Source organism: Gobio gobio, assembly GCF_949357685.1.
Source record: "Gobio gobio genome assembly, chromosome: 16".
NCBI lineage: Eukaryota > Metazoa > Chordata > Actinopteri > Cypriniformes > Gobionidae > Gobio > Gobio gobio.
In genome coordinates this window covers 5,521,830-5,547,896 of record NC_137109.1, presented here as the reverse complement: position 1 = coordinate 5,547,896, position 26,067 = coordinate 5,521,830, and positions in this window count along the sequence as shown.

The following is a 26,067-nucleotide window of genomic DNA, read 5'->3' as shown; positions in this document are numbered from 1 at the left end:
CCTGGACCTGCGCGTCTTGAACCGTTACCTACACAGGTTTCCGTTCAAGATGTTGACAGCCAATGCCTTTTCGAATGCGTTCGTCCGGTCGATTGGTTGCAGCGATCGACCTGAAGGACGCCTACTTCCATGTCTCCCCCTACCTCGACCAGACCGTTCCTACGGTTTGCTTTCGAGGGGCGGGCATGTCAGTACACGGTCCTCCCATTCGTGCTATCTCTGTCCCCTCGCGTCTTTACGTAGATTGTCGAGGCAGCCCTTGCGCCCCTCCGGCAGCACGGGGTTCGCATCCTGAACTATCTCGACGACTGGCTCATACTGGGCCACTCTCGGGAGCAGGTTTGCGGACACAGAGATCGGGTGCTCCAACCTCAATGTTTTTGGTACTGACCTTCGATGATCCAATTCAGCACAGCTGAAAGGTTTGTTTGAGCTGCGCAAAATAAAACTTTTTTGTTATTAAAAAACAAGCAAAAAGTAACGCAAAAGTAATGTAACATTACATTCCATAAAAAGTAACTAAGTAACAAAATTTGTTACTTTTGTAGAGAGTAATGCAATATTGTAACACATTATTTTTAAATGTAACTTTTACCAACACCGATTAGCAAAATGCTTTTACAGCATTTATTAGACTTTATTAATGTTAGTTAATGAAAAGTTGTTGAGTGTTAGTTCATGTTGACCAATGAAGTTAACTCCTTATTGTAAAGTGTTACCATTTAATTCATCATTACAAGCCCTGTACAACTTGCAAAGTGATGGGGATTTAATGCTGATATTTCTACAGTCGTTTACTGCTACAGGGTTGATATTTTAAGATCATCCTTTACTAACAAACATGAGAAAAAAATATAGCTGAAAGCAGCCATTAAGGGGCCAAGCACAAAGAAGGCATAATAAGTCATGCAAGCATGGCTGGGCATCAGACCAACTGCAACAATGAGCAATTAAAGGCATATTAAGATAATTTTAGGCAAAATACCTGAAAAATCATGAATACAATAACTAGTAATGATTTAATTGTCTATCATTTTCGACCAATAGGTGAAGTTGTGACCAAATTGATGTGTTGTGGTCGGATTATGGTGACAATGACACATGAAAAGTTTGGTGTTATTATGCCAAAGCATTACAGAGATACCGCCTCAAGAGTCATTTTTGTATCATGCCTCAACTTTGTTGCTGCGCTATACAAAAACGGTTTCGTCTATTGAAGATAATACGGCTCAATTTTGGTGAAAATCAGTCTAGGAGGAGTTCGAAAAAGTATGTTTTAAAAACAAAAACAAAATGGCGGACAGGAAGTTTGGCCAATTATGGCAAAATTGGTATCTATGTTCTCGGCATGACCCAAGGAATCTATTAAGACCAGATTGATATCCATTAGAATAGGTTAATTTAATCAAAAGTTATTAGCATTTTTGGAAATTTGACCCAAAACTTATTGAGTCCCTTCAGGGCATTGTACCAAAGATACATACCGAGTTTCGTAATGATACGCCAATGTGTTAGTAAAATCTAGCATTTTTTTACAAAATTCAAAATGGCAGATGCCCAAAATGGCTGATATGGGAAAATTGGGTATCGTATGACTCAGCATATTGATTTGAATCTAAAGACAACGTTTTATGATTTTTACGCAAAAATGCGTTTTTCGTATCTCCTGACCACCAGGTGGCACCACACCGAAACGCTGCAGGAAGCCACAGGTCATGGTTGGCATAACACACCCCAAGTTTGGTCAGACTGGCTAAAGCGTTGCGGAGATATAGCTTGTATTAATTTTGGTGGGTACTTTTGTCGAATTTGTTTGTGAGTTATTCGAGAACGGTTTGGCGAGTCAATTTGAATCCCATAACTTTTTGTTGCTCTGAAGATGACCTGGTTAAATTTGAGTGAAAATCATGCCAACGGCCTAGGAGGCACTCAAAAAAAGTATTTTTTTGGAAAAATTCTAAATGGCGGAACATTTTTCATGAAGGAAAATTACATCATATGGTGAGCGGAAATGTAAGTCCAACTTTGGACAGTTTGTGGTGCTAAAGAGATTGAGATTCCAAATTTGCTATATGGTGACAGTTCAGCCTGGGTGCCAAATTTTATAACTTTCCTGCAAGCAGTTCTATGGGCTGCCATAAACTCAAGAGCAGTAGAAGAAGAAGAAGAAGAAACGGAAGAATAATAAGAATGCCAGCGGATACAATAGGTTACTACGCACCTTTGGTTCCCCTAATAATAAACACTGGATAATGCGATGGAATAGAAATCACTTTATTAAAGCTGGAAAAATATGATGGTAACAGGACTGAAACATAACCTTGGGCCCAATTTAAAGTTTTAATAATACATGGTCAAGTAAAACCATGAAATTTCATTCAAACCAGATTTTGCATCTTTGTCCTTGGAAACATAATTTGCAGCCTGATTTATATAATGTTCTGGACCCTCAGCATGCACTGGCAGACGCATGGAAGGTGTTTGCCAGACTGATGGCTTTGCGCGTTGATGGTGAGTGTCAAAGTTGTCACCAACCTGGCTTTATTTCACCACATGTTCTTCAAGTCCTCCTCCATCTACCTGATGGAGCACGCTATTGAACAGCAGGCTCGTACAGCTGTTTTCCTCCTTTCTATCTATACTGGCTCAGGAGCTCTGCCATGTGCAGCAGTTGGATGCCATTAAGCCAACCTGTTTCTCCTACATGTTGATGAGGATTGTGGCCTTCTAAACCTTCACTTCTGTGCTCATGCTAGCTCATCATCTTCAAGAGTGGAAAGCAGATGCATCAAAACCGACAAATTGCTATTGCATATCACAATGACTGCATGTTTTCCAGGTGAATGCATTGTCAAGGCAGTTAATTAAGGGTTACTGAAGGTGTTATAGTTTAATTTTCAGCTCATCAAGCATCAACACATTTCTACCGCTCTCTTCACTGGAATGACATAAATGACAATGTATTAAAAATGATATGGCATGAGCATAAGATAAATGGTTATTTAAAATAAAATCAACTATGAACAAAGCCCAAATCAAATATAATATGGCAATAACATCAAACCTTGGTTCTCGTGCCATCATGATGTTAAAGGAATTGTTCACCCAAATGGTAAAATTACGTCATATTCTCCTGTTTTCCAAACCTGTATGACTTTCTTTAATTTTTAGCCTATACCAGGGGTAGGCAAGTTCAGTCCTAGAGAGCCACTGTCCTGCCGAGTCTGACCCCTCACCTGCCTGTAGCTTTAGTAATCCTGAAGACACTGATGAGCTTGTTCAGGTGTGTTTGATTAGGGTTGGAGCTAAACTCTGCAGGACAGCGGCTCTCTAGGACTGAACTTGCCTACCCCTGGTCTATACAATGAAAGCCAGTGGGGTCCAATGTTGTTTCGACCCCAAAAATATTCAAAATTTCTTCTTTTGAGGAATTCATAAACGTTTTGAATTACATGAGGGTGAGTCATGTGACTATCTTTTATTTAATATGGACTTATTGACGTTGGAAGCAAAAACAAATGTGGGTGGATCGATTTGTACAGGTGTAGATGCCATTTCCTGTTTTCTGGTGCCTTTTAATTAATGGAAATAGTGTAAATAAGTGCAAATAGCCTGCCTTGTTGACAGATGCTATTTACACTGACTCCGCCCACTGCCCCCGTCTGATTGGGCCAGACAAAACTACGGAAGACACTGAACCGTTAAAAGTGGCAATAGTGTAGGTGTAAGGTGTGTGGTAGAAAGTTTTGACGCGAATCGACCCGAGGTTCGAATCCGCCTTTTGCCGAACTCGCTCAACTCCCTTTTCCCATCACATATCAGATCGGAAAGGCATTTCTTTTCAATATAAATTAAGATAATATTCAAAAAGTGTCTAATATGTGTTTAATAATAATGTGGTTAGGGTTAGGGGTAGGTTTAGGGATTTAGGTTAGGTTTAGGTTTTAGGTTTTAGGTTTACTAAGGCGGCAACCATCTAATAATTTCAATAAATATAATCATTTAAATTACACGTTATTATTGCATACAGTTTAATGTACGACAACACTGAGGTGAGCCAAGTGGAATGGATTTAAGGAAGCAGCAGTGTGGAAGTCAAGGCTGTAGCTGAAACGCGTAATGGCTTTGGATGGAATGGATTTGATTGGCAGCGCTTTGAAAAGTGAACAGACATATGCATTAGAAGTGAACGGGTCCAATATCATTGGTCTTAAAAAGTGAGTGGGTCTTGTCCCACCCACATACAATGGTTCCCACGCCCATGCTTAGTGATACATCTTATATGTACAGATCAGCTCTTGCCATATCTCTTTACTGGAATTGAAGTCTAGACTCTTGAGTTTTTGATCATTGTCATGCTGGATGATCCAGCTTCATTTAATGGGAACGCCTACACGTGAGCCGGTGTCTGGAGCACGTCTAAACGAGACAATCTGATTGGGTGAACGTATGGATGTTGTGGCTATGTCTACATTAAAGGAGAGCGGGGCACAACCTAACACTTTTTGACTTTCTCAGTTTGTGTAAATTCACTAAATTCACAGTATTTATTTTTTCCCACATGAATTGCACACATGTCTAGTACAATTATGTGGTTTTGTTTTATTAAAACAGTGTATATTTTTTCTTTATTTACCCCGAAAGAATGGAAGTGAAATGTGACAGCGTGTCCCATAGGTGAGGGGTACATTGTAACATGTGTTGGGGCACAATGTAACATGACCAAATGACAGATTAAAATGTTACCTGATATAATCAAAAATATATACAAGACAAACTAAAATATTTTGTCAACAAAATACAATTATTAATTGTTTTAAATAAAATAATGGCATTTTTTAATTATTAAAAATATACTCATGTTTGAGTTTGACAACAAACACATTGCTAAATATAGTTCAAAACAAAATAATAATTAATAGTTTCTGAACATTAACTCTCAGACATTATTCACCCTTTTCTCGTGGTTGCTAAAAAGAATTAATAAAAGTATAGAATATAATAGCGTAGTTCTAATAGGGGCTCATTGTAATGCAGTGTGACAACACACCCCACCTGCTCAACTGGGATTTAAACCGCGGCTCGTGTCTTCTGCTGTTAGATCAGCATTAAAGAACCATCTCAACTGTTAAATAACAGATATAAGATTACAATAATATCGGATTTGTCTTATTTTAAATAAACACAAAAAACAGAGATGAAAACTAAACTTAAGTAAGAAATGTACTTTTGCTATGGTTAAATACATGTTCAGTGAAATCTTCCAGAGATTTTTTAATTTTGGCGCTATTTTTTTCTCTAAATAATGTTGATATGGCAACTAGTAAAAACACTAAGTTTCATCATTCTGGCATGTGTGGAAAGGGTTAAAACATGCGTGTAACAACTAACCCCGCGTTAGTTTGTGCCCCGCGCTCCCCTAATCCGGAAAGGTTTCAAAACACTCTCCGTCCAACACTAGCGCTTTTTCAAGCATTTTCCAAAAGTTTCTCATCCACAGTGAAATATCAGAAAACGCTAAATTCACTTTACTGTGTATGCGTAGACCCTCAGAAAAGCTCAATGAGATGATACAGACAGAACAAGACATAGCCTGGCATAGTACTTTTATTTAGTGAAATATCTCACCATTATACACTGAACAAAATTAAATGCAACACTTTTGTTTTTGCCCCCATTTTTCATGAGGTGAACTCGAAGACCTAAGACTTTTTCTGTGTACACAAAAGGCCTATTTCTCTCAAATATTGTTGACAAATCTGTCTAAATCTGTGTTAGTGAGCACTTCTCCTTTGCCAAGATAATCCATCCACCTCATAGGTGTGGCATATCAAGATGCTAATTAGACAGCGTGATTATTGCACAGGTGTGCCTTAGGCTGGCCACAATAAAAGGCCACTCCAAAATGTACAGTTTTACTGTATTGGGGGGTACGAAAACCAGTCAGTATCTCGTGTGACAACCATTTGCCTCACGCAGAGCAACACATCTCCTTCACATAGGTTGATCAGGTTGTTGATTGTGGCCTGTGTAATGTTGGTCCACTACTCTTCAATGGCTGTGAGAAATTGCTGGATATTGGCAGGAACTGGAACACGCTGTCGTTTACGCCGATCCAGAGCATCCCAAACACGCTCAATGGGTGACATGTCCGGTGAGTATGCTGGCCATGCAAGAACTGGGATGTTTTCCGCTTCCAGGAATTGTGTACAGATCCTTGCAACATGGGGCCGTGCATTAAAAAACAAACAAAATTACAAAAAAAAAAAGGATTAATGATGTTTGAGATGCAACACGTCTTATTCTTACCAATAGTAATAAAATAATTTAATATGCAATTTAAGAATATGAATATAGATGTAATGCGCTTTTGAACTACAGAGAAACAAAGCTTTAACATGAACACGGATGCTGTATAGGCTAAATCTGTCATGTGACACCACATTTATTTGCGTTAAAGCCCTTTTTCTCAACAAAAAGTGTTTTCAAACTAGTTTTCGTGGCTTTTGAAGTATCGACAGAATTTATATGCTAAAGTTAAACGGAAAAAACTAAACAGCCCTGACCCGTCGAGGCATGGACTCCACTAGACCCCTGAAGGTGTGCTGGGGTATCTGGCATCAATATGTCAGCAGTAGATCTTATAAGTCCTGTAAGAGGTGGATCAGACTTCTTTGTTCAGCACATCCCACAGATGCTCGATTGGATTGAGATCTGGGGAGTTTGGAGGCCAAGTCAACACCTCAAACTCGTTGTTGTGCTCCTCAAAACATTCCTGAAACATTTTTTCTTTGTCCACCAGGGAATACCGTTTCCATGAAAGGTTGTACATGGTCTGCAACAATGCTTAGGTAGGTGGTACGTGTCAAAATAACATCCACATGGATGGCAAGACCCAAGGTTTCCCAGCAGCCCAAGACACGCCACAAGAGCTGCAGTTTTGGAGATGCTCTGACCCAGTCGTCTAGCCATCACAAACTCTTGTCAAAGCCCTTGTCAAACTCACTCAAATCCTTACGCTTGCCCATTTTTCCTGCTTCTAACACATTAACCCTGAGGACAAAATGTCCACTTGCTGCCTAATAAATCCCACCCACTAACAGGTGCAGTAATGACGAGATAATCAGTGTTATTCACTTCATAATGTAATGGTCATAATGTTATGGCTGATCGGTGTATAATGTCATTGATTTTGATATACACTTCTGGATTTTTAGTACTGTGATAAAACTATAGTTAACGTCCTGCCTGAATGTGGACTGATGGGGAGAAATTCTTCAGTGATGAATGTTGTAGTCCAGTCACAACAGTGGAACACATGACTCCAATTACCCTCTTTTCAAGTAGTAATTAGTTCCCAAGATCCTTGGGGCTTGTAGGTTTTCATGTGTTCATTAAAGATACAGCAAAGTGAAAGTTGCATGTGCTCTTTATTCACTATTAGTGTCAGGGATGGAAAATATACATAAGTATGTTACATAAAACGCTTCTGAAAATTTTTTACTAATAATATTTTCCTAGATAATCTTGCAATCTTGTGTTCACGGAGTCTGAGGTGTAGAAAGCCAGGTTTGACTGACAAAATAAAGACATAATATAAAATAAGATTTCACAGCTTAGTATACAGTAGATGCTGTATTGAATTTCTTGTGGTGCCATCAGCCATGAAGTAATGTTGTACATATGGTCTGATGGGTCATAGCTTATTATGAGGAGAGAGCAGTGTTAACACTTTCACACATAGAGGTCACCTGCAGTGGGCAGCTATTCAAAAAGCATTTTCTTGCATATGCAAGGGTTTTGATGGCATAGTTGCACATCAACCTCTAGAGTGGATCCTAGTGCATCATCCTATACAAGGCGATTTTTTTTCCTCTCCAAACCAAAATGGCCGATGGCCAGTCAGAAATGCCAAGTTGCTCCAGGAATATCCATCCATTTCTTCTATCCTAGGAGACTTTTGCAGGTTATTTTTTTGTAGCATCAAGCAATATCTAATGAGTCTTATCAAAGTTAAATTTTAAAAGTACTGATTTTAGATTGGGGGAAAATTCTGATTGATAATCCGTACACTAAATTGGACATCATGCATCAGTGACTGTATCTGAGCTACAATTCATATTATTACTGTGACTGTTTTAAAAGAAATACTTCATCTGCAGTAACTTTTTGACTGTAAATAAAATGTATTTATGTTATTAGAATGTAATTTGCATTAACATCAAAAAAGTAATGTGATTACATAATGCCATTACTTGTAATGGGTTACTTTACTCCTTACATCCAAAAATAATCTGATTACACAATGCCGTAACTTGTAATGCATTGCTTTACTTGTAACATCGAAAAAGTAATCTGATTACATAATGCATGCTACTTGTAATCATTACTTGTAACATCGGAAAAGTAATCTGATTACATAATACATGTTACTTGTAGTCATTACTTTACTTGAAACATCGGAAAAGTAATCTGATTACATAATGCATGTTACTTGTAATCATTACTTTACTTGTAACATCAGAAAAGTAATCTGATAACATAATGCATGTTACTTGTAATCATTACTTGTAACATAGGAAAAGTAATCTGATTACATAATACATGTTACTTGTAATCATTACTTTACTTGTAAGATCGGAAAAGTAATCTGATTACATAATACATGCTACTTGTAATCATTACTTTACTTGTAACATCAGAAAAGTAATCTGATTACATAATACATGTTACTTGTAATCATTACTTTACTTGAAACACCAGAAAAGTAATCTGATTACATAATACATGTTACTTGTAATCATTACTCTACTTGTAACATAGGAAAAGTAATCTGATTACATAATACATGTTACTTGTAATCATTACTTTACTTGTAAGATCGGAAAAGTAATCTGATTACATAATACATGCTACTTGTAATCATTACTTTACTTGTAACATCAGAAAAAAAAATCTGATTACATAATGCATGTTACTTGTAATCATTACTTGTAACATAGGAAAAGTAATCTGATTACATAATACATGTTACTTGTAATCATTACTTTACTTGTAAGATCGGAAAAGTAATCTGATTACATAATACATGCTACTTGTAATCATTAATTTACTTGTAACATCAGAAAAGTAATCTGATTACATAATACATGTTACTTGTAATCATTACTTTACTTGAAACACCAGAAAAGTAATCTGATTTCATAATACATGTTACTTGTAATCATTACTTTACTTGAAACATCGGAAAAGTAATCTGATTACGTAATGCATGTTACTTGTAATCATTACTCTACTTGTAACATAGGAAAAGTAATCTGATTACGTTATGTGTGTTACCTGTAATCATTACTTTACTTGTAAGATCGGAAAAGTAATCTGATTACATAATGCATGTTACTTGTAATCATTACTTTACTTGTAAGATCTGAAAAGTAATCTGATTACATAATGCATGTTACTTGTAATCATTACTTTACTTGTAAGATCGGAAAAGTAATCTGATTACATAATGCATGTTACTTGTAATCATTACTTTACTTGAAACATCAGAAAAGTAATCTGATTACATAATGCATGTTACTTGTAATCATTACTTTACTTGAAACATCAGAAAAGTAATCTGATTACGTTATGTGTGTTACCTGTAATGCGTTACCCCCAAGACCGCTCATTTCAGATGAGATTGAAAACACCTGATCTCTAGGTTTTCTCAGGGGAGAGCTAAGGTAGAAATGTGTTCCTCTTTAACATAATCAGAATGATCAGCTAATAAGGTTCGACAAACTCCGGTAGACTGGAGGGAGCGGGAGTTGGGTTTCACAGCTGTAGCTTGACATTGCATTTGCAATATTTCACATTTATATTTATTTTTATATATGTTATAGTTTCCACATGATGTTATATAATTTTATTAATTTGGTTTGTTAAATACATGCAATATTGCTGTGTTATTACTTTATTATATTTAATAAAATATCTCTTCAGTATAAACCCATAAAACTAAAGTGGACATCTGAAAATCTCGTTTCTCATGCCCTAAGAGCAATACAAACACATAGGGAAAAATCCTGACTGAGGTTATCATAATTCATGCATGAAAGGGTTAAATTGTGACATTCAGTGGAATGAAACGGACTGCTCTACATGCATGGCTTTTGCCTCTGATACAGATGGCTCTGAAGGGACTGCAGGTGTGTGGTGTCCTCTCTGTTTGCCAGCCTCATGCAGGTGTGTGGACTCGGTCCAGGGTGCTGAGCGCATGCAGCCGAATGACAGATAGAGGTCTCAGCTGAAGAAAGAGAGACGGAGATGGAGTTGACCGTCCTTGAGCACTATGAGGAATGCCTTCCATGACATTTCACTGTCTGGTTCTGTGCTCGACTGACTTTTTATTGTGCGTCAGTGCTGCGTCCAGGTCAGCCACTGCTACACAATACAAATCAGTGATATTAACATATACACTTAAGTAAACCGGGCAGAACTCTAAGAGCTTATAAATATGCTAACAGCGGGACTGTGGTGCAGGGAGATAGTTGAGGATGTCAGGTGGGTCATTCATCTTATGCAGGACCTTTTGAACTATATGTAACTTTTAAAAGATTTAGTGTTTCTATAAAACAAACTTTCAGAAATATGTTCCAGTCTAGATATGGATCTGATGAATACCAGTGTAATAACATTTACATGTAATAAACATTTAATTAACATTCACTTTATGATTATTTACACATTATGTTTGGATAAACTTGTAATGTTTTAGGTCAATGACAAAAATGGCAAAATATACTCAAAGTAAATTTAAAATCATTAAGTTTACCAATAAGTCTTGGATTTTTTTTTTTTTTTTTTTACATGTTCTGCATTAATATTTCCATACACAGCTGTTTAAGGTCAATGTCCTCAAAACAATTATCACAGCTATATCCAAACTCTTAATTGTTCTTTATGGAGTGTATATTTTCATTTTTATGCTTGAATAATATAATATGTACAATAATATAATATATTTCCAAATGCACATGTAACATAATAATAAAGCATAATGTAAAATCTGCATATAATGTAATGAGTATTACATTATTAATGTAATATATATCTCTATGTACAGTATCATTTGATGACTTGATTTGTCCATTTGTAATTCATATTTCTATTCTGTGATATCTGACATCAGGCGATTCTGGCAATGCATGTTTTCAGTCTGAGCTGAACAATAACTCAAATGTGGTTGTTGTCTGACCTCTAGTGCCTGTGAGGTGAGTTACAACATCAAATAAGAAGGCAGGGGAAAAAAAAAACTCTTTTTCTGTTCCATTTTCAGTTAAAGCACATGTTTATATGTAAATTTGTTTAACCAAAAACAAACTAAATTATTAATAAGACATAAAATGGTTGCATCGATTGTATCATAGGCTATAATTTATCATGTTATGTCCAGCATGACTGCATAAACATTCTTAATAAATGGCAAATGCATAAATTATGCAATGACCGTACTAAGAGGGGCCGAGGGTATTAGGACGACCCAATTGAGAGCCGTGTGGGCAGAATTGAGCCTCTCGGTCGACATTAGAGTCACCGGCTCAGGCTGATGGATACTAGACCTCTGCCAAAAGTGTTTTATCTATGTGTTCAGCAATTAGAATGTAACATTTACAAGCGGTTTATAAGATAGCGAGACTCTACCCCATCTATATGGCCAGGAGCCACTACTGTGTTACATTACTTATTGCTTGTTTCAGCAATTACTTATTCAGCAGTTTGTACAGTATAAAGTGTCTCTGTGTGTGTGTGTGTGTGTGTGTGTGTGTGTGTGTGTGTGTGTGTGTGTGTGTGTGTGTGTGTGTGTGTGTGTGTGTGTGTGTGTGTGTGTGTGTGTGTGTGTGTGTGTGTGTGTGTGTGTGTGTGTGTGTGTAAATTAAGTGTAAAGTGTACTTCTTAATGCTTGTATTATTTCATTTAAAGGGGTGTTTGATAATGATTTGACTTTTTTAACTTTAGTGAGTGTGTAGTGTCGCTGTTTGAGCATAAACAACATCTGCTATAAGTTATGACGCTCAAAGTTCAAAGCAAAGGGAGATATTTTATTTTAAAGCAATCACTTTTTAAGGACTACAACAGACGGCTGGTAGGGACTACGCTCAAAAAATTACTTTAAAAAGCAGCGTCAAGTGGTTCCACGCAACTAATATTGAGTAATTTTTACAAATAACAATTTAGTTATATGAACAAAAGAAATTCAAGTAAAGCTGACAAAATGTATTAGTGATAAATTCAAATTGTTTGTTTTTACTCAGATACATCATATTTATGTGTAGTTTATTTAATAATGTTATGAAAAAGTTTATTATGTTAGGTGAACACATTTATCGATTTAATCTACCTTATTAAATTAACTATTTGCTCTACAAGTGAATGTGGAAAACAAGCTATTCAAACAACAACAAGCATATTTTTAGAAACAAAATGCAATAATAACTAGTGCTGTCAAACGATTAAAATATTTAATCGCGATTAATCGCATTAATGCCATAGTTAACTCGCAATTAATCACAATAAATCGCACATTTTTATTTATTCTAAATGTCCCTTGATTTCTTTTTGTCCCATTATTTTTTCTTATTTTAATGCTCTTATCAACATAGAAAAGTGGATCGGCTTGCTTTGTTCAAATGTTTGTTTTATTGAAAACAACATTGGCATACTGTAGTGTTCGATTTCACACCAACATTCTCACTTGAAGCAGTCATTCACACTTGGAGCAAATAATCGCTCACACAATGTAACACTGTCCATCAATAAAAGGGTGAAAAAAAATACTTTGTTGCACAAACAGCCCCTTCAACAGCCCTTTCTAAGGGATCAAAACAGGGTGATACAAAATAAAATTACAAAGTGCACATGCAAGGTAAACTAGGACTCCGCCTATAGAGCAGTTAAACCAGGGGTCGCCAACTAGCGGACTCCGGTCCAAATCCGGACCGCGAAGCCTTTTGACGTAGGCTAATGAAACAGTTAACGTTGCAATGCTCACTGTTGCGTTCAGACCCAGACGCGCGGTCAAGCATGCAGGTGCACCGGACGCGAATGACGCGACATGCACGCCGCTTAATTCGCGCCGCAGAATGTCTATTTGCGTCTTTGCATTGACTTAAATCACTTGCGCAAAACGCTTCATTCGCGTCCGGTGTGAATGCACCATCAGAGCAGAAAGCAGCGCTCAAGACAAGCACTTTTAGTTGAAGACCCCTGAGTTAAACCATGGCTTAATACGTTTCTCATTTCGGCGTCTCACGCTTGCCATCCACGTCTACTCTTTTAATGGCCCAAACAAGTGTGGGCAGCCGCAGCGTGCCTGATGTTTTGTTTCCGGTCTAGCTACATCCGGAGTGGTGTTGTAGTTTTTCTAACGTTACTAGTTGCTGCAACAGCATGTGAAAAAACTACAAAGTTTGTTAGACCAAAAAGAACGTTAATCTCGCGATAAAAAAATTGACGCCGTTAAAATAGGTTTGCGTTAACGTCGTTAATAACACGTTTAACTGACAGCACTAATAATAACTCATTGGACAAACTCAATTTCATTCAATTCCATCCAATAAATGTGTGTATATGAGTACACACATAAACACAGGCACCACTCTTCTGTATAATGGTAACCACAAAATGACAGAAACTCCTCTAAATGTCCAACAAAACTGAACATTAAACACTAACATAAACTAACAACATCTTTCCCTTTACTGAAAAACACATAAAATAACACTTCAATCCCTAAATTTACTCTCCTAATGCAGTCCCTTGCAAAGCATGCTGGGAACTACAGATCCACTTCCCAGTGTGTTCGTTTCACTCAGCAATGTTAAGTTGACCGAACAAACACTTATTAAGTAAAGCCGAAAATACTCATTTTAGTAGAAACAACTCAGTAAATAAAAGTTAATGTAGTTACACAAGTTTTTAAGTAATGTGAACAAGGATGTGAAAAGTGAAAGTTTTTTTTTTGAGTGTACAACAAGCTTCCTCACGGGTTAGTGACATCACTAACCCTGCAATTTACATAAACCCCGCCCCCGGGAACACACAACAAAGGGGGTGAGATTATCATGACAGAATAAGCTAATCAATGACTTGAAGATAGTTAACTCATAAATTCATCAACTAACCATTCAGGAACATCCCGTCTCATTCTACATGTTTCACTTCTTCTTGAGTCTCTCCATCATTGTCTGACTCCGGTTTGAACAGAAAAGGCTGAATAGTTTAATTGCGTGTCTGCATGAGGTCATCAGAGCTGCTAACTGGAGTCCCTGAAGCTCCACCCTATGTGCAGCAGCTCATTTGCTTTTAAAAGGACACACATAAAAAACGGCACGTTTTTGCTCACCCTCAAAAAGTAGCAATTTTAAAATGCTATAAAAAAATATCTGTGGGGTATTTTTATGGTATGATTTTAGACTCAAAATTATTAATAAATGCACACACTCTTGTATATGCTATATTGCGTATTAAAAGAGACCAAAAATATGCATATACTCCAAATGGTTCAAGAACAGCATGCAATTTACTTTGGGTATGTTTTTTTTAGGCGTTTTAGAGAAATTTTGCAGGAATGTTAAGGGGTTAAGCATTTTATAGTGGTTTTCTGTGGGAGAAAAATGTTGTGATGAACAATGTTGTGTTCATAACCTGATTTAATCTGCTTGCCTATACAAAGTAGCCTTTAATACCTTTTTAACGTTAGTCTGTTAAGCGTTTTCCTCGTCTTTATAACGAGGATACATAAAGTGTCTTATAGGCAGAATAACGCTCACGGTGCCGGTGTCTGTTTTGGCAGAATACTGCCATCTAGTGGTGGCAGGTTTTCTTAGACAGCTGTGTGTGTGGAGCATGCAAGGCCAAACCGGCGGAATTAAAGTCTCAAAATCCAAATGAATCAAATAGGATCGACTCACAAACGAGTCAATGAATGAATGCGTGTCACCAGATCCACAAATGCACATCTTACTTGTTGCACGCACAAATTCTGACCTACATTAATACAAAATCAAAGTTTTGTATTCACAACTATGTTTCTATTTGTACAAATCGCTGCACATTCATGTAATTCTGTATTTTGCACACACAAGTTAAAAGGCATTTGTTTGTGGATAGTAAAATATGCCTGCAAATTTGATCAAGTTCATGGATAAGTGTGTGTGCATTTATTAATCATTTTGAGTCTAAAATCATCCCATATATTTTGAGCTAAAATTTCACATACACACTCTGGGGACATCAGCTACTTATTTTACATCTTGTAAAAAGGGGCAATCAACCACCCCTTTCATAAAATGTTTTGCTTGATGCTGCATCCATGCCACTAGGTGTCATTCATTATAAGGCCAAGACATGATATTACCAGCATTATATAATCAAAATATAAAACAGGGAAAAAACGTGAACAGTGCTCAAATCACTGAATGCACCTTTAAGCAAACAGTCAGTTCTAAAGAACAAATACTTATGTTTGTTAAGTAACTTTGCAACTGTATGTCAACTAGCAGTCATTATGGGGAATTCACACCAGATGCGAATGAAGCGTTTTGCGCGAGTGATTTACATGTTAAGTAAATCAGTGGCAATGCAAACACATGAATATACATTCGGTGGCGCAAATGACACGGTTTGCGGCAATGACACGGCGCGAATTGAGCATTTGACGTGTAATTCACGCGAGTTGAAAAATCTGAACTTTGGCTGATATTTGCACCGCGGTAACCAATCAGGAGCTTGCTCTAGTAGTGACAACAATGAGGACAAAATCATATGTGGATACTTGGAGCTGTACGTACTTTATAGAAATGGGAATAAAAAGGATTTTGCTTGGAAGAAAGTGAGTGAGGAGGTCGGACAGTCTGGTGAGTTGTAAAAAAAACTCTCTTTACTCAATTTGAGCTCTACATAGGGTGATTTCAGGGTGATTGGGACACTTTTTCCAAGTCATCTCAATGGCAAAAACTGTCCCAATCACCCTGAATTCACCCTATTGAGACTACAAGTTAGTTAAATACGGCAAATTGAGCTTATTCGCCGTATTTTAAAACAATCCATGTCAGCCATTTCGAAACGAGATGAGCCGGCTGGCACAAGCCCCTCCCATGACACAAATTTGCCTCTGTTGTGTAGTGAATGTCACGCGCAAATATAGCGAGTAAACTCAAAATGTTCAAGCATCCAACTTTGTGCAAATAGCGTGATTTATTTGCTTCATTCGCGTCTGGTGTGAATGCACCATTAGAGTAGCGATGTTCATTTCATGAATGAGTCGTTCTTTGAGCCAGTTCTTTAATCAAACTTTAGTTCCTTGGTTGATGACGCAAGACGCAAAACCGAAGTAGCACGTCTGACTAAAAAAGAGCCGAACCAGCCGGTTCAAACATCTGTCGAAGTTTGGTGAGGATTACAGAGGATGATTGAGTTGTCGATGCAAGTCTGAGGCACGTAGGCTACTGGATATATCCGCGTTTGTTAATCAGTGCCTGTAATGTGTGCTTTAGTTGCAAAATTTTCAGTCGAATTCGACGTGAAGGATAAATTAATTAACTGTGAACACAAACACCATTAACGTAAGTGAATGAAAGGCAATAATCAGCAAAATGATATAAAATGCACACAATAAATGCATAGTGACATCATTGCATGATGACGTCAGGACCCTTTGAATTGGCTTTTTGAACCGGTTCACTGAGTCGAACTGTCCGAAAAGAAGCGGTTTGCGGAAATGATTCGGACTTTGCATCACTACATTAGAGTATTAGTAGATTGTCTGCTTAATATCTGCTAACACTTTATTTTGATTCTTCCCAACAGACATTCAACTGACTACTGTCACGGAATGTGGCTGTTAACAAAGAGCTCGATGAAGGAGTTTATCAAAGTTTTTAATTGTAGAATCAACCAAGGAAACACATCGGTGATAACGTGAAGAAAACAGAATAGTACACTAGAACTTAACGAGGGAACTAATAAGTTCATTAACAAGGGCCAGATGAATGAGAGGAATCCAAAAAACACATGGGAAACATGCAAAAAGAAGGTGAACACAATGAAAACGCTCTCTAAAAACTACAAGCCGATTTGCAAGTACGTCAACTTATTCTACTAGCCCTGGATAGTTGACATGTAGTTGCAAATGAATGAGAGTTGCAAAAGGGTTGACATGTAGTTGCAAACTTACGTAAGTTAGTATGTCTAAAATGGAGTAGGCCTAAATAATAAAGTGTTTAATGGATGTGAAACATGATCAGTCATTTATTGATTTCAACTCCAACATTTTTACCTAATTTTGTGGAAGAACTGCTTCATTTTTGTTCTCTTCTCTAAAAACTGATTGATTGTATTTGAAATCTTTGTAAAATCGACAGTGAGCAGAGCTGTGTAGGCTATTAAAGTTAGTAGAATGTCTAAAGTGGAGCATTGGAATAAAGTTAAAAATGGCCATGTACAGTGATGTAAAATACCTATTTTATACATCATAAATGTAGATTTGCTGTAGTATATTACTATTTTAACTGTGATCAAAATATGATGTTCTGATTCATATTAACATTTGAAATAATGCAACCTTCACTAGATTGTACAGAAGAAGTCAGCTTTAGGTAAAGATTTCCAGGCTATGAAGATTTCAGGCCTCCTACACATTTAAAAGAAGTGAAGCCTATAGCTGGACAGAAGTCGTGAGCTGGACTGCTCTTATCAGAGGCTGGAGAGAAGACTTCAGGTAAAAGACCCGACCTCCTCTACAGGTCTGCGCTTATACTCTTTTCTCAAATAACGCTTCTTACCTTTTCTGTTTTTCCTGTTTTCCATGCTTTTTTTACCTAATCTACAAAGGAATACAATTTGACTTATTTTGTAACTTATACGGCCACTGAGATCTTACTGCAGTGTGCTTTGTTTTAATCGACTCCCATGACGTTTACAGAAATATTTACTCATTCATTTCCCTGCTCACATCACCATATAATGACTAATTATCTATAACAGCAAAAACAATATTTATTCCCGTGCAGATTCACATTTTTTTTTCCAAGAATAAATTAACGAATAATTATATGAGTCCCACTGAAGCATGTTCAACTCAACAATATTGTGTAACTAATCCTTGCAATAAATGAATAAAACCATCATCACTTGTTTGTCATTTATTTCCCAGGGCACATTATAGGCTACAACATACACTCACATTAATATTGCAAAGAAGAGCAATATTATACAATAGGAAATACAACATTATGACAACAACACCAATAATAATAATAATAATAATAATAATAATAATAATAATAATAATAATAATAATAATAATAATAATAAAGAGTACAGAAAGTACTACATGAGATGTTACATCTTTTTTGAAACAGCAATGCTGGTCTGTGTGAGATGATGTCACCAGCACATCACAAAAAGCACTTCAGATTTTACATGAAGTGTGATAATGACATGTAACCCTTATTTAGAATTAATGCAATTAGCCTTTTTGTTGCTGGAGCAGACTTAAAGGATGGGGCTGTCACATATTGTCTGTTTTGGTTATTTGGGTTAAGTTTCTTTGCCTGTGTTTAGTCTCTGTGTCCTTGGTTGCTATAGTTTATTGTTAGTTCATTGATTTGTTCTACCTGTACCAGCGCAGAAAAGGAAGCATAAGAAGAAGAATAAATGCTCATCCAAACACTCTGCAACCGGTCCGGGTGGTCCTGGTCGTTCCAAGTCCGGTGCTCCAAAGTTCAGTGGTCCCAAAGCTCCCAAGTCCAGTGGTCCCAGAGCTCTCAAGTCCAGTGGTCCCAAAGCTCCCAAATCCAGTGGTCCCAAAGCTCCCAAATCCAGTGGTCCCAAAGCTCCCAAATCCAGTGGTCCCAAAGCTCCCAAGTCCAGTGGTCCCAGAGCTCCCAAGTCCAGTGGTCCCCAAAGCTCCCAAGTCCAGTGATCCCAGAGCTCCCAAGTCCAGTGGTCCCAAAGCTCCTAAGTTCAGTGGTCCCAAAGCTCCCAAATCCAGTGGTCCCAAAGCTCCCAAGTTCAGTGGTCCCAAAGCTCCCAAGTCCAGTGGTCCCAAAGCTCCCAAGTTCAGTGGTCCCAAAGCTCCCAAGTCCAGTGGTCCCAAAGCTCCCAAGTTCAGTGGTCCCAAAGCTCCCAAGTCCAGTGGTCCCAAAACTCCCAAGTCCAGTGGTCCCAAAGCTCCCAAGTTCAGTGGTCCCAAAGCTCCCAAGTCCAGTGGTCCCAAACCTCCAAAGTTCAGTGGTTCTAAAGCGCCCAAGTCCAGTGGTCCCAAAGCTCCAAAGTTCAGTGGTTCTAAAGCGCCCAAGTCCAGTGGTCCCAAAGCTCCAAAGTTCAGTGGTTCTAAAGCGCCCAAGTCCAGTGGTCCCAAAGCTCCCAAGTCCAGTGGTCCCAAAGCTCCCAAGTCCAGTGGTCTCAAAGCTCCAAAGTTCAGTGGTTCTAAAGCGCCCAAGTCCAGTGGTCCCAAAGCTCCCAAGTTCAGTGGTCCCAAAGCTCCCAAGTTCAGTGGTTCTAAAGCGCCCAAGTCCGGTGGCCCCAGAGCTCTCAAGTCCAGTGATTCTAAAGCACCCAAGTCCAGTGGTCCCAGAGCTCCCAAGTCCGGTGGCCCCAGAGCTCCCAAGACTGGCTGTCCCAGAGCTCCCAAGTCTGGCGTCGCCGCCCTTCTCTTCTTTGTTGCTGGAGCCCTCTCTGGACCCCGGACGTGGACAGGAGACGTCGCTGGACTCTGGACGTGGACAGGAGACGTCACTGGACTCTGGATGTGGACAGGAGACGTCGCTGGACTCTGAATGTGGACAGAAGATGTCGTTAGACTCTGGATGTGGACAGAAGACGCCGCTGGACTCTGGTCATGGACAGGAGACGTCGCTGGACTCTGGATGTGGACAGAAGATGTCGTTGGACTCTGGATGTGGACAGAAGACGCCGCTGGACTCTGGACATGGACAGGAGATGTTGCTGGACTCTGGATGTGAACAGAAGACATTGCGACGTCGCTGGACTCTGGATGTGGACAGGAGATGTTGCTGGACTCTGGATGTGGACAGGAGACATCGCTGGCCTCTGGATGTGGACAGGAGACGTCGCTGGACTCTGGATGTGGACAGGAGACGTCGCTGGACTCTGGATGTGGACAGGAGACGTCGCTGGACTCTGGACATGGACAGGAGACGTCGCTGGACTCTAGATGTGGGCAGGAGACGTTGCTGGACTCTGGATGTGGGCAGGAGACGTCGCTGGACTCTGGATGTGGACAGGAGACGTCGCTGGACTCTGGATGTGGGCAGGAGACGTCGCTGGACTCTGGATGTGGACAGGAGACGTCGCTGGACTCTGGATGTGGGCAGGAGACGTTGCTGGACTCTGGATGTGGGCAGGAGACGTCACTGGACTCTGGATGTGGACAGGAGACGTCGCTGGACTCTGGATGTGGGCAGGAGACGTCGCTGGACTCTGGATGTGGGCAGGAGACGTCGCTGGACTCTGGATGTGGACAGGAGACGTCGCTGGACTCTGGATGTGGGCAGGAGACGTCGCTGGACTCTGGATGTGGGCAGGAGACGTTGCTGGACTCTGGATGTGGTTGCAGGAGACGTTGAATCTATCGCATTTCCGTTATGTAAAAAGATGAGCCCAAACACTAAACCTACTCTCTGTGGTTTTTGGGACGAACGTCATATGCAGGCCATCTCAATATCGAAGCTGTTTCTTTCCATTTTTTTGATTATATCTTGCCAGATCTTAGATAGATTACTGGTCCACAGGTTTAATTCCCCCACATAGATTTGTTTCAATCAACTGGTCATCGGTTGGTGGTTAATTATGATTTCCATTTTCTCCTTCCATCTGGCCTTAAAATCTGAATTGCACAGACATTTCTGTTTTGTGCTCTTGTTTCTTGGTTTTCTTGTAATGTGTTGTTTTTTTTAATGCATCTGGATCCAACGGTCCCTCATCTCTGAGTTCTGCTGGCATGACATGGGCTGCTTCCTGGTCCCTATCTGTAAAATCCACACCTAAACCTAAAGTGATCAAGTTTATGGAGTGATTAACGTAGGCAGGTGTGGGTCTCGATGTTTTGGTCTTATTTTCAATATAAAGCATTGGGTGTATTTTGGTTTGATGAGCTTGTTCTTGTTTTTCTAGGAGGTTCAGGAAGCACGAATGAGTCAAGGCTTGTACCTCTTTCCCTGTGATTTTCATGCATTGCACATACAGGAAAGACACATCCCTGATGCGTGTTTAAATGAATAATTAACAACTAGCTGTTCAGTTCGGTTCTCTACACACTACACGCTGTGTCGATGTTTTTGAAATGCAGTTGAAATGCATTTTTCAGGAGTAAATTTCGATTCCACTATGAGAATTCTGAAGGAGGGCCACTTCTGACTACAGGTTTGAAAAATGAAAATAAAACCAAGATCCTGCTGCCAAGTTTGAATGTATACATTATTATCCATAAATATGTGTCGATTCACTTTTTCGTCCCTGTACCAATGCGATATTTATGCATATACTGTACTCTGTGAATGTTCAGAGAATATACACTGTGCTGTAGCAAGTTTTAGTTTATTATGTGTAATTTAAGACACAATGTGTAATCAGCCAGTTAATATGGCAAAGTAAACCCTGACAGGATGCGAGAGTATTACAGTAAGACAGCTTTGATAACAGCGAATATATCTGACCACTAATGCCACGATTAAATATGGCAGAATCGTGTAGCTATTATAGAGATCCAAGTACAGTAATAAACACCACTTAGATATCGACTTAAATATCCTGAATCAATCATTATTTATTTGTGGCTTGATTTACATGTTTGTTTTGTTTCTTAAAACGTTAAGAATAACAAAGTTTAATTATCTGCAATTCAATACCATCGTTTTTTATTTTACTGATCATGATTTGAAAAATGTATCATTACATGCCCACCCCAGGAGTGTAGACCAAAAACATTCTGTCACTACTGTAAAGATTATTGTAGATTAGGATATTAAGACCTAAACATTTTTAGTAGATTAGATTAGTTTGTAATGGCTGTACGTAAATCAGAATGGTTATTGTTCAAAAACAAATAATTGTTAAATGAATTATTTAAATAACATAAATATTATATTATATAACACAATATAACAATTATTTAAATAAATACTTATACAAATAAAAAATAGGGTTACTTTTATTTAAGGTGACAGTTGCATTGTGCTTTCTCAGATAAGCACTTACTATAGAGATACTGTTAGGTTTAGGGTTTGGTTTGGGGCTAGTTACTTATAATAACGCATTATTTACTGTTATTATTATGATAAGTAACTAAATCACCTTGAAATAAAGTGTTACCGGAAAATAGTAATTCAGGAAAGGCTTATCAGTCATATTTGCGACATGCAGACTGAAGTCTACATTACTTAATTTATTTTCAAGTTATGATTATGTATACTTAAGAGAATGTTAAAATAGAAAAGATGCAAAGTCAGGCAAGGATCTATAGGAGTAAACACAAAAGAAGAAGCTGCACACAGCTATGAACAACTTACATTAACCCGTCTGTGTCACCAGATGGAGCCATTGGCTTTAATTCAGTGTCTGTAATTCAGCACCAACATCAAAACCCCATCTTACGAATAGAAATTAAACATTTAAAAGTCCCTAAATATAAATATGTGTGTGTGTGTGTATATATATATATATATATATATATATATATATATATATATATACACACACACACACACACACACACACACACACACACACACTTCATCCTTTTTATATTCTATTTTAAGTGACATCTGCTCATAGCCGTCTCTCTGTAGCAGCAGTATTAACATCCAGAGGTGTCTTAGACACTGTTTTGTCAGATACGGTTAACAGTTCTAGTTAAATACCTTCAAGCTAAAGACCTTGATATATAACTTGGAACAGGTCACCAGCAGTCTGACATGTTCTAAAGGATCAGGACTACAAAAAATGGAATAACAGTGAACCAGAAACACAAATCAACCCCATCATTATTAAAGTCCCACTGAAGTGCCTTGATACACGCAGCATTATTCATTCATCACATATTGTTGATGTTGATGTGATGTGTTTATATCAAAGCTCGGTAAAGCCACAGTTTCCTCCTAATCTCCTACATTTCACTTTAAATATCATTCTGTGCAGAATTCAAATGGGTCCGATACATTTTCTGGTCTGCGGCGACTCAATCACATGATCTGCACTGTCTGAACGTTCCCTATCCCCTATATAGTGCACTGTCTGAACGTTCCATATCCCCTATATAGTGCACTGTCTGAACGTTCCATATCCCCTATGTAGTGCACTGTCTGAACGTTCCATATCCCCTATATAGTGCACTGTCTGAACGTTCCACATCCCCTATGTAGTGCACTGTCTGAACGTTCCATATCCCCTATATAGTGCACTGTCTGAACGTTCCATGTCCCATATATAGTGCACTGTCTGAACGTTCCATATCCCCTATATAGAGCACTGTCTGAACGTTCCATATCCCCTATGTAGTGCACTGTCTGAACGTTCCATATCCCTTATATAGTGCACTGTCTGAACGTTCCATATCCCCTATATAGTGCACTGTCTGAACATTCCATATCCCCTATATAGTGCACTGTCTGAACGTTCCATATCCCCTATATAGTGCACTGTCTGAACGTTCCATATCCCCTATATAGTGCACTGTCTGAACGTTCCATATCCCCTATATAGTGCACTGTCTGAACGTTCCATATCCCCTATATAGTGCACTGTCTGATTGTTCCCTATCCCCTATATAGTGCACTGTCTGATCGTTCCATATCCCCTATATAGTGCACTGTCTGATCGTTCCCTATCCCCTATATAGTGCACTGTCTGATCGTTCCCTATACCATATATAGCGCACTGTCTGATCGTTCCCTATACCATATATAGCGCACTGTCTGATCGTTCCCTATCCCCTAAATAGTGCACTGGCTGAACGTTCCATATCCCCTATGTAGTGCACTGTCTGAACGTTCCATATCCCCTATATAGTGCACTGTCTGAACGTTCCACATCCCCTATGTAGTGCACTGTCTGAACGTTCCATATCCCCTATATAGTGCACTGTCTGAACGTTCCATGTCCCATATATAGTGCACTGTCTGAACGTTCCATATCCCCTATATAGAGCACTGTCTGAACATTCCATATCCCCTATGTAGTGCACTGTCTGAACGTTCCATATCCCCTATATAGTGCACTGTCTGAACGTTCCACATCCCCTATGTAGTGCACTGTCTGAACGTTCCATATCCCCTATATAGTGCACTGTCTGAACGTTCCATGTCCCATATATAGTGCACTGTCTGAACGTTCCATGTCCCCTATATAGTGCACTGTCTGAACGTTCCATATCCCCTATGTAGTGCACTGTCTGAACGTTCCATATCCCCTATATAGTGCACTGTCTGAACGTTCCACATCCCCTATGTAGTGCACTGTCTGAACGTTCCATATCCCCTATATAGTGCACTGTCTGAACGTTCCATGTCCCATATATAGTGCACTGTCTGAACGTTCCATATCCCCTATATAGAGCACTGTCTGAACGTTCCATATCCCCTATGTAGTGCACTGTCTGAACGTTCCATATCCCTTATATAGTGCACTGTCTGAACGTTCCATATCCCCTATATAGTGCACTGTCTGAACATTCCATATCCCCTATATAGTGCACTGTCTGAACGTTCCATATCCCCTATATAGTGCACTGTCTGAACGTTCCATATCCCCTATATAGTGCACTGTCTGAACGTTCCATATCCCCTATATAGTGCACTGTCTGAACGTTCCATATCCCCTATATAGTGCACTGTCTGATTGTTCCCTATCCCCTATATAGTGCACTGTCTGATCGTTCCATATCCCCTATATAGTGCACTGTCTGATCGTTCCCTATCCCCTATATAGTGCACTGTCTGATCGTTCCCTATACCATATATAGCGCACTGTCTGACCGTTCCCTATACCATATATAGCGCACTGTCTGATCGTTCCCTATCCCCTAAATAGTGCACTGGCTGAACGTTCCATATCCCCTATGTAGTGCACTGTCTGAACGTTCCATATCCCCTATATAGTGCACTGTCTGAACGTTCCACATCCCCTATGTAGTGCACTGTCTGAACGTTCCATATCCCCTATATAGTGCACTGTCTGAACGTTCCATGTCCCATATATAGTGCACTGTCTGAACGTTCCATATCCCCTATATAGAGCACTGTCTGAACGTTCCATATCCCCTATGTAGTGCACTGTCTGAACGTTCCATATCCCCTATATAGTGCACTGTCTGAACGTTCCACATCCCCTATGTAGTGCACTGTCTGAACGTTCCATATCCCCTATATAGTGCACTGTCTGAACGTTCCATGTCCCATATATAGTGCACTGTCTGAACGTTCCATGTCCCCTATATACTGCACTGTCTGAACGTTCCATATCCCCTATGTAGTGCACTGTCTGAACGTTCCATATCCCCTATATAGTGCACTGTCTGAACGTTCCACATCCCCTATGTAGTGCACTGTCTGAACGTTCCATATCCCCTATATAGTGCACTGTCTGAACGTTCCATGTCCCATATATAGTGCACTGTCTGAACGTTCCATATCCCCTATATAGAGCACTGTCTGAACGTTCCATATCCCCTATGTAGTGCACTGTCTGAACGTTCCATATCCCTTATATAGTGCACTGTCTGAACGTTCCATATCCCCTATATAGTGCACTGTCTGAACATTCCATATCCCCTATATAGTGCACTGTCTGAACGTTCCATATCCCCTATATAGTGCACTGTCTGAACGTTCCATATCCCCTATATAGTGCACTGTCTGAACGTTCCATATCCCCTATATAGTGCACTGTCTGAACGTTCCATATCCCCTATATAGTGCACTGTCTGATTGTTCCCTATCCCCTGTATAGTGCACTGTCTGATCGTTCCATATCCCCTATATAGTGCACTGTCTGATCGTTCCC